General features: G+C 41.9%; 1 long non-coding RNA gene across 2 annotated transcripts; it reads right to left on the reverse strand.

Annotated features, from left to right (window-relative positions):
* Positions 1 to 5,501: 5,501 nt before the first annotated feature.
* LOC118537745 (uncharacterized) lies at positions 5,502 to 18,467 on the reverse strand. 2 transcript variants are annotated; one of them, XR_013441874.1, is made up of 4 exons: positions 18,098 to 18,467; positions 15,360 to 15,450; positions 13,796 to 13,963; positions 5,502 to 6,796 (listed from the first exon to the last, which is right to left on the reverse strand). It is a non-coding gene; the product is annotated as an uncharacterized LOC118537745 (long non-coding RNA). The 2 variants fall into 2 exon arrangements; XR_013441870.1 differs by having other exon boundaries at positions 15,356 to 15,450.
* Positions 18,468 to 20,406: the final 1,939 nt, after the last annotated feature.

Genomic DNA, 20,406 nt, shown 5'->3' on the forward strand with positions numbered 1-20,406 from the left:
GATGAATCACTAAATTCTACCCCTGAAACTAGTATTACACTGGATGTTAACTAACTGTAATTTAAGTAATTCAGAATTCTGGTAGGATGAGTCCTTCCTTATTCTTCTTTTTCAACATTATAGTGGTTATTGGATCAGCTTGTCAACTTCTGAGCCACTTGTCTTAAAATCTGCTTTTCTGATACTGAAATTTCTCCATGAGGTTTCTTTAGGATATGGTAAATATTTTTTCATTCCTTTCAGCTTTTCGTGTCTTTATGTGTTAGGTTTTCTCTTTAAAAGAGCAGAGAGGAATCTTTTTTTCTCCCTTTAAATCCATGCTCCTGCAATGATTGTGGATTTGACAATTTCTGCTGTAATTAAATCAGTATTTGCTTATATTTTGAGACTGTATTGTTAGCACCATGTATTCTGGTTTGGGGTTTTTATAACTTGCCAGCAAATTTTTTTTTTTTAATCATTAAATAAGGATCCTCTGTATCCCTCATAATGATTTCATCCCCTTTAATCTGGTTTCCTTAATTTATTTTTTCTTTAATCTGGTTCTGTTATTACCTTGGGTTTTTGTTAGTATTTTCCTGGTATTTGTTTTTCTGTCCTGTTACTCTCACCTTTTTTTTTTTTTTTTTTGGTCATTATGTTTCAGGTCTCTTTTGCAAACAGCATGTAACTGTCATTTTCTTTTAAAACTGAGTCTTGGAATTACTGTCTTTTAATAAGTTTTAATGCATGTATATTTTACAATGATTATCATTTCTTTACATTATTTCATTATTTGTTCTTGTTTCTTGTCAAGTATTTGATCTGATTTTCCTTATTTTCTCTTTTTCCTTTCTAAGAGTATCTCTCTCTCTCTTTCTTTCTTTTTAAATTTTTTTTGGAGAGAGAAAGTGTGAGCGGGGTGGGTGGGGGTTGAGACAGAGAGAGGAAGAGAGAATCCTAAGCAGGCTTCATGCTCAGTGCTGAGCCCAACATTGGGCTGGATCTCACCACCCTGAGATCATGACCTGAGCCCAAACCAAGATTCAGACGCTTAAGTGACTGAGTCACTCAAGCGCCCCCTCCTTTCTATTTTACAAGTTCCACATTTTATTTCTATTCTTTCAGTATATAGTATTCCATGTACAGGTGTACCATTATTTAGTCACTCCCTATTGATGGTTGATTTTTAATTTTTGCTATTAAAGTAATGCTACAATTAGTAACTTGTATATATGATTGTACACATGTGCTTGTAGATCTATAATATAAATTTTAAAAAATTTATTTTAAAGATTTATTTATTAATTTCAGAGAGAGAGAGCATGAGTGGGAGAGGCAGAGGGAGAGAGAGAATCTCAAGTGGACCCTGTGCTGAGTAAGGAGCTAGACACTGGGCTTGATTGCACAACCATGAGATCGTGATGCGAGCTGAAACCAAGAGTCGGGTGCTTAACCAACTGCACCACCCAGGCACCCCTATTTTATTTATTATTTTTAAAGATTTTGTTTATTTATTTGAGAGAGAGAACAAGTAGGGGGAAGAGCAGAGGGAGAGGGGCAAGCAGACTCTGTGCTGAGCATGGAGCCTATCGTGGGGCTCGATCCCACAACCCTGAGATCATGACTGAGCCGAAACCAAGAGTCCACCACTTAACTGACTGAGCCACCCAGGTGCCCCTGAAATATAAATTCTTATAGGTGATCCTGTTGATCAAAGATTACGTGCATTTTAACTTTTGATAGTATAGATAACATCCTCTTAAAGATAAATTTATCCAATGAGCAGATTTAAGGTTTCATACATGGTTTCATATGTTGAAAGAAAGGGAAAATAGGGAAAAGTTTTAGGAGAGGTTACTACTACAATATTATTTCTAAGGGATCTCCAAGTTGGGTGTTATTGTCAAGCCTGACTGTAGAGATTAAAAGGACACATTTTTGGGGTGCCTGGGTGGCTCAGTTGTTAAGCGTCTGCCTTCGGCTCAGGTCATGATCCCAGGGTCCTGGGATCGAGCCCATCGGGCTCCCTGCTCAGTGGGAAGCCTGCTTCTCCCTCTCCCACTCCCCCTGCTTGTGTTCCCTCTCTCGCTCTGTCTCTCTCTGTCAAATAAATAAATAAAATCTTAAAAAAAAATAAAATAAAAGGACACATTTTCATATGTATTTTTCATATATATTTTTTCAATAATGGAATTTATTAAAGTGAATATGGAGATGGCCTTCTTGATATGCAAAACTTAGGAAAAGCCAAATTGCTGCTTGAGCTGTCTGTAACGAGCATACAGGTCAACTTGAAAAACAGTCCCTCTAGTCCAGACATACACATACGCCAGTTACAGACAGTCTCTGACATCAGAACAGGCTGTGTTTCCAAATCACTGAAGACTTGGACACATTTCCCCATTCCACTCAAGCAGCTGTGAGCAAGGCCCTGAGCTGAGTGGGATACAGGGAAGTATAAAATGGTATTTCTTTCCTACAGGAGCTCATGATCTAGAAGAGAGGACAACATGTATGCAAGTAACAAATGTGGGGCACAGCGTGAAGCACTTTTACAGGAGAGCCACAAACTGTACTTTGGGAGACCAGAGGAGAAAGGTCACTCTGGGTGCAACCCTTTCCCGCGCTCTTTTCCTATGTTCTAGGCACAGGCTAAAGGATCTGAAATCGTTGAGCTGTCAGCATTTGGGAAAGGGTAGGATTTTCCTCAGTGAAGACTGAACATCCTGACTGGTGAAGCTTTGGCAGCGCAGAGTGAGTTAAGATGGCGGTGACATCTTGTGGTTGTTTCGTTCGCCAACCCACTCTTTCCCAGGCAGGAACTGGGACCTGATCCCTTCACTGACCTTCCCTAATGACTGCTCTAAGCAGCAGCTGAGAGTTTGGGCATGGCTAGTCCAAGGTCGTTGATGCTTTTGGTGGGAAGGGATAATGGGACCTGAAATTTAATGGCTGCTTATCTCCCAAAGAGATCAAGGATCGGGCAACTCATCACTCCACCCACGTGGCAGAACCTCTCATTACACAGAATAAACTGTGTGTGAACAGTACACAGAATTGCATCTGTATGTTGCAGGATTTCTGCTGGGCGCCATTCCTAGTTGCCGTATCAGCAGTAGCGCAGGGTATAAGCCACTGTTTCTCAGAGTTGGTTTATGAACTGTTTGCATCTGGATCACTCAGTTAGCCTGGTAAAAAGGCAATTTCCTGAGCTCCATGACAGAATCAGAAGCTCTGTGGTGGCAGCCTGGGAGCCTGCACCTTGACCCATTTCCAAAGTAAGAATCACTGCCCTAGCTCTTCAGTTATATGTAGAATTTTTCAGTCATTTGTTTGCTGTAATGACCTTTTATTTACTAAAAATCACCTCTTTGAGCCTATGGGTATAGAGTGAAATGTTCACTATATTTAAACTTAAGTTGTTTTGACAATTGAACTTGGAATAATAATGGTATGATTAAGTCAGTAAACATTTGCGTAAGATGGAAATCTGCAAGAGGTGGCTTGGCCCTCAAGGATACACCTTTTCTAGTGCAGTCGTTTACACACCACAGCAAATTACGATGCAGTGTTTTAGAGCCAGGGACCTGGGAAATTCCTGAGTCCTGCGAAGAAGCGCTGAAGAGTGGCATTTGAGAAATCTATCTAAAACAAATCATTACTCGAGCAGTTAGGAATATATGTGTTAAGCAGGTGAACACTTAGATCTGTTATAATAGTAGCAGAAAAACCCAAACCCTCTATATGTACATTATTTCCTTATCCTTACTGCCAGGAAAGAATTTGAAGTCCAAAGTGGAAAGCTGAACACTTATGTGCAAGTTTTACTGTTGATTTCACTGTTTCCTAGTCAATATTACCTGAAAACCACCTAATGAGTCAACTTCTTTTGAGTGCTTCCCATTTACAGACTTCTTATTAATTTTCTTCAAGCTCTTTTACTTCTTCAGAAGTTTTCCCCACTTCCTTTAATCAAAGTACTGGTCATCTCTTTATTTTTGAAAAAATTCTAATACTCCATGTTTTCTCTATATTCTTCAATCCCCTGACTTCATTTCTTCTCCCCCGCAATTCTGTTTTTTTTTTTTTAGCTACTCAGTCTTACTGCTGAGAGTGAAGTCTCTAATTCAGCAAGTTTCTAGGGAAGTGGGTCAGATCCTAGGCAACCCTCTTAATATTCAAGTGTTGTGTTTTCTGTTTTTTTTTTTTTTAAAGAAACCATGTCCTGCATGATGTCATGCTTCACTCAGTTCAGCCTTCTGTGTACAAAATCGGGTTCCTTTTACCTTCTCCATCTGCCACATCACCCACTTTCACTTCAGCCACCCTGAGTTTTTCACTTCAAAACACACATGCACTTCCTTGCTACTTTACCGCTTTCTCCAACCTAAACACACACCCAATCTTACGCCTAGAATTTTTGGCACGGCTGAGCCTATCGGTCAGGAAGGCTCCATCTAAGATGGAGAGATCAGGAGCTAGGAGCCTATGAGAGCTGGGCATCAGAGAAAACCCAGTGCCCCTGGAAGATCTCACTTTTCCGGGTTGTCACCATGGGATTATGGCTAGGTTGGAGCTAATGCACCCTCGGGGAGATGTGCTACGGGAGCCCATTTGATTTAATAACTGAAATCTAGAAGTGTTAAAGCCAGCGTTCATTTAACACGTAATGCATAATAGTGCTCTTTACACGCACTATTTCACTCGAGCTAACCGTCCTTCTGAAATAGATTCATCATTTCACTGGTGAGAAAATTGAGGCTTACAGAGATTAAGGAACTCACCCAAGTTTCATGTACTCTAGCGCTCTTCAAATAAAGCATTTCACAGCACGGTTTTTCTTTTCTTTTTTTAAGATTTTATTTACTTAGAGAGCGCGAGCAGGGGGAGGGGCAGTGGGAGAGAGAGAGAGACAGTCTCCAGCGGACTCTGCGCTGAGCACAAGCCTGACGTGGGACTGGATACCAGGACCCTGAGATCATGACTGGAACCAAAACCAAGAGTGGGATGCTTCACCGACTGAGCCACCCAGGTGCCCCTCATGGCAGAGTTTTTCTTAAGCTTTTTGATGTTCATAGCTTTTCCTTATAACAGCAGGAAGGTAATACTAGATCAGTCTACTCCAGGCCTAACATTCTGACTGTAGGCAGCAAGCAGGGTTTTGGAGAATTGGGACTCAAAACAAGGACTCCTCTTAGAGATGAGCAGTGCAGATAAAATGCATAGTCTGAAGAAACTCCCTTCAATGTGATGTGCCTACTTTGGGGCTCCTCGGAGCCAAATGTTCATTTCAAGTGTTAAGAGGAGAAATTTGTCTTGGCAGCACACACAACTTGAACACAAATGTGGGCCAGGCCGAGGGGATGCCCTGAGATGAGAATACCATGTCCTGAGGGTCAGGACGTTCCCCCTGGTATTCTCATAGTTTCTTCCCATTGTCTTTTTTTGGCTTGTTTTTTGCATAAATGACTTCTGAAATTACAGTTTGTACTTTGCAAAAGAAAAAAGGCCATAACAAATTATTTTAAATCAACTAAGTGACTAAAAGAGGTTTATTTGGTTACAGTGCGTAACTGACAAAATGTTGAGAAGAGTTGCTAATACAAGTATACACTAAATATGCCAACAATTACAATTAACTATTTATTTGTAAATGATATAGTCAATTATGGAAAAAAAAAACTGCAGAGAAATCCAAACCTGAACAATTCTGTAAATCAAATCATTAGCTTTTCTCTAACAAAGTGGGGGGGGGGTGTGCTAGTTCTTGGATGAATTTTACTATAACATTAATGTAACTTTCTATTTTACAAAATAGTTCTATTTCACATAAACCTGACACCGACCTTGTGAAGTATTAGCCCCATCTTGTGGATGAAGACACAGGCTTTGAGAGGAAAAGTGGATTCTTTGACCCCCATGACATAATTATGTGGCCAAGCTATTAAACTTGAGCCTAGATTTGGGACTTAATTTCAAATATGAAATTTTTTTATTAAGCCTTTGTATCTTGTAGGGAAAAGGGAGGGGTTATCTCTCGGACATCATTTACCATGCTAATGGGTAAAAATATTTCATTTCTAAAAAACACTCATTGTTATAGCCTTATAATTCCCCCTTAAGATTCAGATAAAAGTGCTAACTTCAAACTAAAGTTGTCTGAATAGAAAACTGTAAAACGAAGGAAAAAACATGCCAATTTGTAAATCTGTTTAAAACTGTTGCCGGACCATCCTTGATGTAACTGGAGGGTCCTTCTAATTTTTAACTATGAAGATATTCTAGAAATTTATTTCAGAATGTGTTTAGTCCATATTTCTTTCAGTTGAGTTATGAAAAGTGCTTCTGAACAGTAACAATGAACACACCATAACTTTGAATCAAAAACGACGCAAATACGTTTTCCACTAAAGATCCAAACAAAGATGTGGGCTTGAAGATTCGCGTAAAAGTGTCTGCATTCAGAATGCTGCTGATAAATCTTTCGAATGACCTTACTCTCTTAAAAACTGAAGGCGGAACATCTCGGTGACCAGATTATGATTAACAAAAATAATAAAGCCTGAAGTCTTAAGTTTATCCAGCAGGGTGACTGATTCTTCTTTGTCATCCTCCCATGGCAGCAATTTGTTCCAGTGAATGCTAGTAACAGGCATCATACCCTGTTAATGCTAACATGTAGGAGTCAGTCGGAGGTAAAAACCCCTATCACGATTAGCATTAACAGCATACAGCCTACAGCAAGCCTCCAGCATTCAGAGGATGAGGCATAAAGAATTTAAACCACAGATTTCCCCTTCCTGGTCTGCGCCACCTGCAAGAGAGAGAGAGATGGTTGTGTGTGCACAGGCAGTCATAAAGCTGGAGTGAGGGAATATAAATCTGAAAGCAAAAACAGTCTTTATTTTCCTCTTAAGGGAGAGCGTGAGCTCATTAAATCCCGGGAAGTGATTTGTTGAAAAGGGTAGAGAAACTGGCGATTAAAAGACATTTTTACCTTTAAGTGTATCTGAGGACTATTTTTAAATTTACATTTTAAATTCTGAATTATTTATGTATATGTATCGTCTTCTTTTAAAACAAAACCAAAACAAGTCTTCAAAGTTGCCACATGCTAAAATGTAAAGAGGCGATCTTGAGTTCTGACAGTGCTATCTTTTTTGATTTACGTTTTACCTGGGAACTAGATCATTTAAGTAAAAGGCCAAAATAATTCAAAATAGTGTTTTAGGATTTGTGAAAATTAAACCTGAATTCACCTGGTTTATAAAGGTCAAATTTGGGCTAGATTTTTTATTCTGTAGTATACAGTTGAGTCTTTACCTTTATTTTTTTTTCAAGAGGTATGGTACACACAATGGGGGTCTCTCCTATAAATGAATCCACCATTAAATGGCCCCATCTGCTCTTTAGAGATTCCTGTGGGGAAAGCACCACCCAGTGGCTTTGGTTTTGATCTACATAAAGGAAGTATGACTTAAAAAGTGATGTTTCTCAAACTTCTTGTCTTCAGCAAGGAGTGGATTAAGAAAAAAGAAAAAGATGAATTTGCTACTTCCTGTTACAGTCTGATTTTAGTATCTCAGATAAAGTGACATTTCTCCCACAAGCTTCTGGTTTCAGTGTTACTATAGCAGAACCTAGAAGTTAGAGTACCATTCAAGTATGTGGTCTCCTCAGTACAAGAGGGGAATCACCTTCTCTTTTATTTAATCATGAAACCAGCTAGATGTAAAACTGTGATTAAGTTCAAAAGAAATTATAAACTTAAAAATTCCCCAATGAACGTATTTTGACAGGGCAGAATACCGTGGTTTGGAAATTTCCAAACCAAGGAAATATATCATTCTTACTGATAGTAATTTTTTTCTTACCTTTGCTGTTTTTTGAGATGAATTAACTTAAAGATGAAGAGCTTTGAATTAAATGATGTCAGTTGAGGATTTTAATACCTTTTACAGATTTTTCACTCAATAAAGATTGTAAAAATAACTTTTTCCCCCTAGCCACAGTGCCTTAGATATAGTAAATACTCCATATATATTAATATCCTTATGCTGGTTCCTCCCCAACCAATATAATTCAACCCTTTTTTAAAGAGCTATGTCTAATTCGTATTGAAAGTAAATTATTTGCCTGCTATTCTACCCATACATTTTTCTCCTGTTCTTTAAAGATGACATCTGAATACAAGTATTAAAAAAATACATTTAGTATAGTAATTGGATTTTTTTGTCTTTCATCTTTTTTCACAAATTGCCTGATTGGAGTGCTCAGAAAAGTGACAAATGTTTTTTACAATGTGCTATATACTAAACATTCTAACAGCTTTGTCTTATTAGCTCAAACTCTGAAGGTATGCTGAAATGAAAAGCATCATGCAGGTCCTCTTTTGACCTCAGTGCTCAAAGAGAAACTGTGGTACCATGTATTTGGATAAACTTCTCAGGCATGATGAATTCCTAAAAGTGCAGAGAATGAGCAGTTTGTCTGACTCTACTACACAATCTTAAATCTCATTAAAAACATAATGAGAGATGAAAAAAACCCCAATAAACAGAAGGAAGGAGAAAATATCCTAGAATAGCTTTTTAAGAAGTATATTCAGTAGACTTGTAGACATTAGATTGGCCAGAAGGCCCATGAGTGTTGAAGTTGAGCTCACTTTCAGTGTTTTTAACTAGGCTTGTCAACCAAGTTAACCAACAACAGAATTGCTATGCGTCTGAGCAGAAACTAGTGATCACAGACAACAAAGGCTGGGCTAAGAGCCAAGACACTGGGCAGAAGATGCTGTCATGAAGCAGTGAGGGATGAATACAGCCACCCCACTGGTAGGGTGGCAAGGGACGAATTGGACACAATTCTAGACCCAGCAATCAACAGTCAATAGCTGCTAAGCATTTGATAAGAACGTGACGAGCATAATTTGCAATGTTTGGCAATACAAGAGAAATTTCTCTAGATCACACAATATAAATTAGAACAGGAGTCTTGACGAGAGTGGTTCTGAAGACCTGCTTCAAAGCCCCTCACTCCACAATACTTTTAGGCTCACATCCACTGTCAAGATAAGCTTTACCTATTGCACAATTCTTTTCAATAGCTGAAGATAGGTTCCAGGTTAGTGCTTCAAAGTAATCGAGCATCAAAACCACCCGTTCTCACCTTGGATAAAAATCTGCCAAGATGAAGCCCTAGATATATACTAGATAAATAAGACTACCAGGTACCTTTCATCATATGGCAGGACTACTTTTCCTCTGGTAGTAAGAACTGAAAGGAGACTGAAAGGAGCATTCTGGGAAAATTTTCCTCAAATTAAGCTTTTCTAAAGAATAACTTTTTTTTTCTTTCTTAAAGTAAGCTCTGCACCCAACGTGGGGCTCAAAGTCACAATGCCAAGATCAAGAGTTGCATGCTCTACCAACTGAGCCAGCCAAGTACCCCAATCCTTTAATTCTTACCTTACTGATTTGCCAGGAAAGATGGTATCAGCTATATATCCAGAACAGAATATGTCCTAAGTTTGTCACTAAGGATCTCTTTTCATAATGAATCATAAGTTATATCCTTCCACAATTTTATATGTCTCTATATTTTCCCATTTTTCTTACTCCTAGCATCAACTACTTAATATTTGCATACCAAAAGAACTGCATGCCGTAACATTTTCTTTTACAAAAGTCACAGTGGTTGAATCTCATAACTAAGCCATCATGAGTTTTTTCATCCTGAAACGTGCAAATACTTGGAAACTATTAATTTGTTGTTACAAAGTGAATGTACGTGAATTTCTGCTGAAAGGCACGATCCTATATTGATGTAGCAGTACAAATTCTCATCCAAAGCCATTTTAATGGGTGAAAAGTAATTATGCTTTTGAAAATTAAAATGGTTAAGTTCAGATAATTTCTTTTAAGTATTCCCTACATTTATTTAATTTTCTTATATACCAGTCAAAACCATAATCATTAAAATGGAATTCAATGTTGATCCCTATTTGGATCCAATCACTCAAAGCGACTAGTGACTGATTGCCTAAGGAAGCATTATCTGGTGTTCCCAACGGAAGTTACTCTGATTCCCTATATTCTGAAGTTGCTGTTTTGGCTCAGGTCATGAAAGTAAGCAGTGAAGATTAAGGCAGGTATGTGAAGATCAAGATCCTGAGAAAATCTGGACCTGTCATGGTTAATCTTTGGAATGACAATTTTCTTGATTACTATTTTGACCTAAGGTCAAAAGATGAAGGTGGCTGCAGACATGATTTCTCAAAGACCTGCCCCTCTAAAAATTCTACATCTGCTAGTGCTTCCCTAACCTTCCACTTAGTCTGAATTTCTCACCACTAGAACCATCTTCTTTCGGTGGGAGAAGCAAGGTGGTAGGTAAGGTTTAGGTGAGCTGTTGTTGAAATGGAAAGAAGGTATCTGGAGAGGGAGGAAAAGGTTGAGTTGAAGCCCCTCCCATTGGCACTTTGACTTTGACTTAGTAGGTTAGTTAGCTACTCATCTTTGAAAGCAGAGATAAAGGAGTGAGGAGAGAGGACTCAAGGTGGGAAAGTTTTAATGGGGATAAAGAATGATTTAGAGGAGAGATGAGAATATACTCCAAATATTTCAAGAGCTCATCCTTTCCATGTCCAGCCTAGAACAGTCACAGATTATTTAAAATAGTATCACCTGAGTTTTAGTTCAGTCCTCTGTGTTTGAACTTCCTACATGGTCTAAAATCTCCTAAAAAGTGTATTCTCTCAGTAATTCTTCATAAAGACCTTTAGTATTGTGACAAAAAGAAATATTCAAGTGACTGGTTTTTAAACTGTTTATTTGTGTGAATTTTTTTATCACGTTTTCTGTAGAATATGATTATTCTGTGTCACATCTCAGTAGCTGATTTTTAAGATTTATTTGAGATAGAGCGAGAGAGAGAGAGAGAGAGAGAGAGAGGGAGCGAGCGCGCACCAGCAGGGGGAAGGGCAGAGGGAGAGGGAGAAGCAGGCTCCCCGCTGAGCAGGGAGCCCAACTTGGGGCTCTATCCCAGGACTCCGGGATCATGACCCGAGCTGAAGGCAGACGCTTAACGATTGAGCCACCCAGGTGCCCTGTCAGTAACTGATTTTAAAGCTAAGTCAACTTCTGTGCTGTCAGGAAATGGGGCAAAGAATATTATGTTTCTCTTGAATTCACCCGAGTTCCAACAGTAAAAAGGGGTTGACTGAGATGGTAAGTAACTGGGATCATGTCTTCAAAAGCACACAAATGCATCTTCTAAAAGTAAAATGGATTGTTCTGTCAGTCACCCATATCCTGACCTCTTGGTGAATGGTAAGATTACTTTTTATATCATTAACTTTTTTCTTATATTTAAGAAAAATTCCCTGTATAGGCCATTGCTGGGGAAAAAATGATCAACTCTCTATGTCATCTACTTTCACAAAAATCTAACATCCTTTGATAGCTCTAATTAGGAATTCTTTAATGAAAATACCGACTATTTCTAAATTAAGAGCTCCTGTTGAAAAGACTGGTTTGCACATGAGACAGCTTTAATACAACATACCCTTCCGTATTTTGAAATACAGAAAATGAATATTTTTAAAAATATATGCCAGTAATGATAATAACACATAAAACTAAGTGTGACATACTTCTGAACTGTCTCAGAAAAAAGCCAATGTGGAATTCACAGGATCACTATGGAAACATCATATTGAGCGGCCGCTTAACTGTGAATGTACAAACGAGAAAGAATCTGGACCATAGAGGCTTATTCTGCTTTTCCCACTTTTAAAACCAGGAAGTTTTTACTGAAACCACTTGTGGATCTTATGTACAAGCTAAGCGGCCTTCCCAATAGATCTACTGCAGACAGTGATTAACACCTTCACTTTTCAGATAAGAATGTGGGAAAAAACAGGTTAGAAGTATTTGCCCCCAGAGCCAGAAGGAGGGCCAGAGCCAGCCTGAGTCCAGCCCCCCATCCTGAACCAGCGTGTCACGGAGTGGGGGGGCCTTCCTCAACACCCCAACCTCACACCAGCTCAGCTGCCAGCCCCAAACTTGGGGAAAATGTTATCAAACAAACATGGATAAAAACAAGGGCAGGAAGGAGAGAGCTCAGGGGGGAGATGCACTCTTTTGCTCTAAATCATGGCCATTCACTCTTCTTTCATAAGTTCTCAGGTTTTCCGCATGCCTAACGACTTAAACTTTTTAATATTATATTTCCATAAGGGAATTGTGATCATAATTTTCTTTTTTTTGGTTTATAATTTATTTTCAATATCCTTCTCACGCCCCCATCCCCAACTCCCCGAGGGAAAAAGGAAACATGATGGCAGTTATCAACTCTGGAGTGCTCTGTCATCCTTTGAAGAGTTACCTTTTCTAGAGACCACCTCCTCCTCCTCCACTTGAGTTCACAGTGTTTATTCTCAACATGGAATTTCAGCACAATGCCTCCTTTTGAACTCCACAATGGCTAACCTGTTTGTCCATTACATGTGCTGGGGCCCGTATGTCTGGCATCCTAGGAAAAGTCCTCTTTTCTATTTCTACAAGCCACAGTTTCCATTTCTTTATTTCTACACACCATCATGGCCCCAAACAAGGATGAATTTGTGTACTGGGAACTATGTCAGACAAACTGAGCAAGTTCTGGGAACAAAAGGTTTGGTTTTGCCTGCTTAAAAGTTTTCTTACGATGTATGGGAATACCCTGTTAACAAGGCAAACACTCTACCGTTTATTACTTACATCTCCACAGCGTTCTACTCCGTGTCTTAAACACGCCAAATGAGGGTCGTGTTTGGTGCTCCTCGAGATGTCGTCTCTAGATGTAATGTCCTATGTACACTCAGGCACTGTCTACCTACTGAAATTGCTCCTCAGATATGGACTTGCTCACCTTGCCTTATTTCTGTCTCTCACAGACAGCAAACTCCTGGAGGCGGGGCTCTCTTCAGCTCCTGGTGTGACCCCCTCGCTCTGCCTCCCCCAAGTCCTGGCTCTGACTTCGGTCACAGCTGCCTTGACACCATGCTGTGATTTTCTCTTGTCTCTTCCCCGGGGCTGCGGTGTATGTGAGGGCAGAGACTGGGTCCCACCTCAGTGCTTGCTACACAACTGACACTCGGTAAATGCTGTGAGTAAACCCTTGAGGTACTTCCAAGGCATTTCTGTCTACACAACTGGCTTGGCTCTGGCACTGGAGCAGTTCAGGGGCATTGAACTAATATGCAGATTTTTGGAGAATTAGTGTCATAGATGCTTATAAATGTGGAAATACATCACTGAGGTCTGGTGCTATTCCACATTAGTAATGGACTGCTTACATTTAGGGGATTCCAGGCTTGGATCTCATTCCACAAAGTATGATCATTGTAGGATAAAGCTGGAGAATACTACCAGAAATAGTCATCTGAAGTTATGGGTAAAAATTAGGTTCTTGTTTTTTAAAACCACCCTTGGATGTCATAATACGTGTTTTCATTTCATCGTGGAGGAGTGTGCTCTTATTCTTAGGTGCTATGTGTCCAATCATTTAGAGGTGAGATGTCAGAGGTGATACAGACATCGACCTAGAGAGGCAGACAGATGGATAGGGACGGAGAGAAAGAAGGCAGATGTGACAAATGCTGTGAGTCTAAGTGGAAGGTCTCGGAGTGTTCCTGCTCTGTTGTTTTCAACCTGCCTGGGTTCCATTCTTGACCCCAGCAGTGTTCCTAGCTGTGTGACATTTGGCAATTTAACTAAACTCTCTAAGTCTTAGTTGCTTCTTTAAAATTGGAGACAGTGCTAGAACTTACTCAGAAGGTCGCTGTGAAGATGAAATGACACAATGAAGGTGAAACACTGAGGGTGGGTGCTATGCTCATAATCAAGGCTCAGTGGATGTTAGCCGCGGTACTCGTGGCATCAGTCATGAATCCCTGCGGAGGACGTGAAGGTACCTGTCCAGCTACCACCTGTTGCACCTGTCATTTGAAAAGTCCAAGATACATTTACAACTGTGTGACTGAACCATTCTGTAAATTAGAGGTTATCAACAAACACATACAAGTCAAGTGAAAATAATTCTTCGGTGTCCTAATCTCCGAATCATAAAGGTACATCAAAATGTTTCCTTAGGAATTTTCTGAAGTGTCTTATTAGTTTTTCTTTGGGTTGAGGAGGAAAAAAAACATGTGTTATGAAACTCTTAAAAACTCATTACGACCAAACAAGTGTTTACCTTGTCCAGAACTTCTAGAGACCATTTTGTACCTATACCCTTTACTTTCTCAAATCATCTTTGTATCTCACTTTCCAAATTGGTTTCTTGAAATATGCAAGATCACCCATGCATACAAACTAATTGCAAACACTTATATGGGTCTCTGGGCCAGACAGGAGTTTGACTTCTTATTCCTCAGAATGGCCTTGGGAATGAGTTTTATCATCTTCCCCACTGATCCCTGGTGGCCCTGAGGCTCAGGCTGGGGCAGTCGTTTGCCCCAGGTTGGAGAGTGGGTAGGCAGGGGTCCTGCTAGAAGACAAACTCGAGCAGTCTGGCTCCAGCGTCCACGCTCTGAATCACTCTGCTGGCCCGATGGTGGTGAGCAACATAAAGGAACACTGCATCTGGTCAGGACAGCCAGGGACTTCCACTGGGTATAGAACATTCTCATTATGGAGAATTACACAAATGTCATCGTCGTATGTCATTTCGCCTTACCCAAACACCAGCCCCACAATTTCATTAAATCAGCTGTTTGATATTCTTCGCTGATCTTTCTGCCTTTGCCTTAACTCCCATCTGCCCACATGTGGATGTTGTTTTTCAGAACTGGGTACTGAATTGGTACCAAATTGGCACAGTCTGCCTTAAACCATACCACTTGACTGATGTGAAGTCTCTTTTTCTGGCTAGTATGTCATCGTGTGTAGGGGTGGGAACTATGCTCTTTGGTTCATGGTTCTTCCATATTGCTGAGAGTTGTGTGAGTGAGGATGCTGAACTGCTCAGACGTGCGACGTGTTACTTTGAGGATAAGTGTGCTTTTGGCCCTGACTACTGCAAACCCAAAGACAAGACTGATGGACAGGGCTTCGGTGTTTCATGGTGGGTGAGAATTACACAGCAGTCATCAAATTAAAAGTGTTGTTTTCCTTAAGAGACTGAGATAAAGGTAATACATTTAAGAAAGATGGAGTCAGCGCAAAGGTGGGATAAAGAGAGGCTTTTAAAATTTTAACATTTCTCCTCAAAAAAGGGTTTCACAATTTTCTTACTCTGTCCAATTTCAGCCAATTTGTGATAGCTTTGAAGTCAGTAAGATCAGTGAAAGACAACCATACATTCTCCAGTCAATGATCCTGGTACTTACTTACTCTGACTCTCTTTGGACAGAGAGGATATGAATTCACTGAGTCCAGCTGTGCCTTAGAAGATCTATGAAAGTGAAGTGAGGTGGTAGTCATGCTGGAATCACAGAATTTCTTCATCAGTTTAAGGGACTTTAGAAATGACTCAGGCCCAGCCACCCATTTTAGAGATGAGAAGAATGAGGCACAGAAATTTGCACAGAGGTGGGACGAGAATCCTACCATGGTTCTCAGGCTGATGCCCTTCCCATAATGCCAGGCTTTTGTGCGGTGGGTTGCAGGCCTACCACCAAAGCAGTAAAGCTATTAAAATCAATAGCTTCAGCTATGATTCACAGCCGGTGACTCATAAAAATGTAGAGACGCCAACTAGTCAAGGACAGAGGTGTTCTGTCTAGGTGCGAGGTAGAGTCTCCACACACCACTCTCCATCATTCAAACTATTTACTTCTACTAGGCTTAGAATAGGGATTATGAAAGTCTACCCCAAGAGAGGTCATGGCTGAGATTCAAGGAAGCCTGGAGCCCACTAACATGAATGCAAAATTGTGTGTGAGGATGGGTGTATTTTCTCTTCTTAAAATTTCTGAGCAAAGCATACACAGCTTCCATTAGATTTAAGGTAGGAAAAAAGGGACTTAAGAACTAATACTCTAAAAACCTCCTTGATATTGAATGGCAGATCTTAGTCATGACATAAAATAGCTGATAAAAAAAAAACTTTTCAAAAGTTGAAACCTAGGGGGCTTTTCGGGAGTGGATTTTTTGATTCACAGAAGACTAATTTGATGAGCTACGAAGAAAGAGGAAGGTTATTAATTTTCTGTGTTGGCCATTGGAAAGTAAAGAATGACAAAATTCACAGCACATCCTAACTAGTTTAAGTATTTATGTCACTGCAGTTGACATGCCAATTTGTAGAGTGATGTACTGTTAGCCCTTTCCTCCGAATTTTAAGATTCGTGAGGGCAGGGCTGTCCTTGTTTGGTCCCTGCTGACTCCTCTCCAGCGTCCAGCCCCGTGTCTGGCACAGACAGAACGTTATGATGGCCTTCCCGTGAAGGGAATGTGGCACTTAGGATTCTGATTTTTTAAAGGCCACTAAGTTATACTTTTTACATATGATTAGTCAGGTAAAAAACAGAGTAGAACGCCACGGTTCTGCCTTGAAACGGGTCTCGGCCAGCGCTCATGTTTCTCTTTCTTGATTTGTGTGGTTAGGAAGCTCTGTCCTGTGGTCAAGGTGAGCTGACCGGCCGTGTGGGGGAACCCAGTTATAACAGGCCATTACGGAGTAGCCCTGCAGCAGAAGTAATTACTGAATGCACTTGGGTCCTCTGACGAAATCACGGAGGCAGCAAAGTCTGATGGAAATGAGCCTGAACTGACAGAGTTTAATGTCCCGAGTCTTCCCCCACCTCCCAACGTCCCACATCTCACATCTGCGCCTGAAGGCAGGCTTTACACTAAGAACCTAATGACCTTACCAGAGAAAACACAAATTCTGTGAGCCACAAGTCCTCATGGGCAAAATGGGCATAACACCACCTACCCTGCCAATTTCCTATCATCATGACCATCAAATGAGACAATGCTCAGGAAATTGCCTTGTCAACTTTTTAGCGTATATTCTTGTTCACACAGATAAGCAATTAAATATACATACCCATTGAAAAGATCAGTTCTAGGGTTATTAAAAGTTTGGCTGCCCTAGTTCATTTAGATTATACATTATGTTAAAGCCATATAAAAGAGGCACTACTTCTTTAGGGGGATAAATGGACATAATGAGTGACTTGGGCTTTGAAATATCTACATAACATTATGTAAAAAGTCTATCTCCACTTAACCTCATCTATTTGACACAAAATATAAATTAAATTATGACCATCATTAGATACTGTTGGCCTCTTCAAATCATAGGGGAATCCTAGATCTGCTGTGTGGTATTGAAGAAGTAACTTCACCTCTCTGGGCCTCAAGTTCCCTCCTTTTTAAAGACTGGATTCTCATTTATATCTTTGTGAGCCGTCAGCTTCAGTAATTCTAGCTTCAATTTGATTCATATTCACCCTAATATGCCTGCTTAGGATGATATAAAAATCAAAAGACCTGGCCCACCCTTGGGAACTGTAAAATGTGGATAGATGCCCACAGGGGTTTTAGGAGGATAAAGAAAGCTAGCCAATGTGCTCTGCCAAGAAACTGCACCCTGGCACTACGGGGGCAAATAAATCCCAAAGTTCATTGAAGGTTCTGCTCTGGCCTCACGTCCATTAAACGACCTTGGTATCTGGTAAGTTAGGATTCTAACTTTTAGAAAACTAAGGTCTATTAGTTGCTGCTTTTCAAAAGAAAAGAAAAAGAATACGTGTTTTGAAGGCAGTCCCTTTGGCTCTACCCTTGTCCCACAAGTGTGTTTCGCACACACTCGGCCACCCCACTAGCTGAGCTCGTCCAGGGCCAGGTCCCGGGGAGCTCCTCCGCGCGCGAGGGGAACTTGGCGCAGAAGCCGCGTGCGGGTCCTCCCAGCCTCCCGTCCCCGCGCCCCCGCGCCCCCGCTCCCCCGCTCCCCGGGCTCCCACCCCGAGCGGCCTCTCCTCCGCGGCCCGGGCCAGCGGACTGAGCCCCCGGACGGGCCCCCAGCGGCCACGTGCGCGCCGCCCCCGCCCCTGGGGCCGTGGGACCCGCGGGCCGCCGGCGGCCGGACTCCGTGCGGAAGGGCGGGGGCAGGGTCGGCGTACCTGGTGGCCCGGGCGGCCTCCGCTGTCGCCGCGCTCGCGTCTGCTCCGGTCCCGAGGCTGCAGGCGGCCCGACGTGGCCGGCCGCGCACAGGAAGCCCGCGCCAGCGAACGTGCGACCCTTTTATAACCCACTTGTGACTCATAACCGACCGGCCGCCTGTTCTGTAAAACCCCCCGCCTCGGCCCCCTCCTGCCTGTTCTTGGAACCTACAGCTTGAAAAACTTTTTTTCTTTTTAAAGGAAAAGTCGAAAAAGCCCAGCGCCCCGAGGATTGGTGTTTTCCCCTTTCCCTTTCTCGTGGGTCATTCTCTCTGTGTGTTTTTTTCGCTCGACACCCGCCGCGTACTTTCCTGCCCCCGCGCTGCCAGGCTCGGACTCCAACCTTTGTTCTTAATGAAAAGGAAACGCATTCAAATGAGCGCTCAGTCAGCCGGAGGGGAAGTTGCTACTCTTTGCAACTGGGTGGCAGGGGTGTCTTTACAAAATCCCTGCACAGGAGAAAGAAGAGGGAGGCGCAGAGAAGTAAGTGGGAGACTTTTGTTCTCCTCCACGGAATCCACGGAGGCAAGAGGGTCCCTAACAGAGGAAGAAATGGTCAAGTGACTCCTCCATGGGACGCCTCCCCTCTTTACCCTTTAAGAGTCAAGAGTTTGGTTTGGGAGGTATACGTGGGGCTTGAGTACAGTCGTATTGCCCACGTTTGCCCTTGGGGATGCTGGGATACAGGGCTCGAATCATCTTTCATTTTGACCTCAGCAACATTCTTTCCCTGCCCCCTTCCCACCTCCAGGACGTTTTCCTGGAGCATACAAGACTTCAGTGTTTTACAGTGTTGACTTCATCGTCTTCCTCTTGACCTCTCCCGTCCTACCGAAAGGGGGGCATTTTCCTGGAGCAGGTCATTTGACACACTGGACTGAAAGGGATAAAATAGATCTAAGGCACGTATATACTGCAAGACTGGTTGAGTAACTCATTCTTGAGCCTTGGTGTAATAAACTATCAGACCTTGAGGAAGAAGAAAGAAATGTGAAGGAGAGGCAGGAGGTGGTCTGGTGTGGATTTAGCCTCATCACCCTGTGATTCATGCCTTTTCCTAGATAAGACAGGATCACTGCTGGATCCCAGAGCAACTTTTTTATAGTTGGGTCTCCATCTCCAGGGCAGAAGACATCTTAGAAGAGTTTGTATTAAGCGGATGTCAGAAAATTCGTTTCTGGAACCTCTGAATACATGTCAGAGCGCATAGTCCTTAACTTACAGAATGCCGGGGTTGGTTAGGAACTGGGAGCATTTAAAAATTCTCTATTCTTGGGGCACCTGGGTGGCTCAGTCAGTTAAGCACCTGCCTTGGGCTCAGGTCACGGTCCCAGGGTCCTGGGATCAACCAGGCATCAGGCTCCCTGCTCAGTGGGAAGCCTGCTTCTCCCTCTCCCTCTGCCTTCCCCCCTCATGCTCTCTCTCTCATGCTCTCCCTCTCTCTCAAATAATTAAATAAAATCTTTAAAAAAATCCTCTGTTCTTAAGGTTTATGTGGCCATAATGATAACAAGGAACATTTATAAAGCATTTATAAATTTACCACGTGCCAGGCCATGGTCTGAAACTCTTTATGTGAAGGACACTGAGGCACAGAGAGATCAGACACTTTGCTTTAAGTCCTAGTAAGTAGCCGAGATGAGGTTCAGAGCCAGCTCTTCCCCATGTGTACTGCTCCATTGTACGGCCTCCCTGCCTTCTAGCTCCACCATGCGCGTCTCCGGGATCCGGAGCAGAATGGTGCAGTTGGCCGCGGGGAAAGGAACCATGGTCCTTACCAGGGTGGGTCATACCCCTCTGCTGGTTATAGACACCAGCAAAGCCTTTCCAAATTTCCCTTTGCTCATATTAGGTCCTAGTTTGGGACACCCAGTAATGGTGGACAGATAAATCGTTTTTGGGAGTCAAACCAATTTGCATCTCATTGTAGTTCTGGCTGTGGGACCTGGGGTTAAGTTTCCTGTGCTTCAGTTTTCTCATGTGTAAAATGAGGAGAATAGTATTTTCCATTGGGGATTGCTATGGAGTGACTTGTGTGTCTTCCCTCTCCAACCCCCCCCCCCCAGCCATTCATTCATATGTTGTAGCCCTAACCTGTAATGTGACTGTATTAGGAAATAGGGCCTATGAGGAGGTGACCAGGGTTAAATGAGGTCTGAAGAGTGGGGCTTCATCCTTATAAGAAGAGGAAGAGACCCAGAGTCCTGTCCACATTTGCACAAAAAGATCATGTGAGTCCACAGTGGGAGAGGGGCCTCCTACAAGCCAGG

Source organism: Halichoerus grypus, chromosome 1 (genome assembly GCF_964656455.1).
Source record: "Halichoerus grypus chromosome 1, mHalGry1.hap1.1, whole genome shotgun sequence".
Lineage (NCBI taxonomy): Eukaryota > Metazoa > Chordata > Mammalia > Carnivora > Phocidae > Halichoerus > Halichoerus grypus.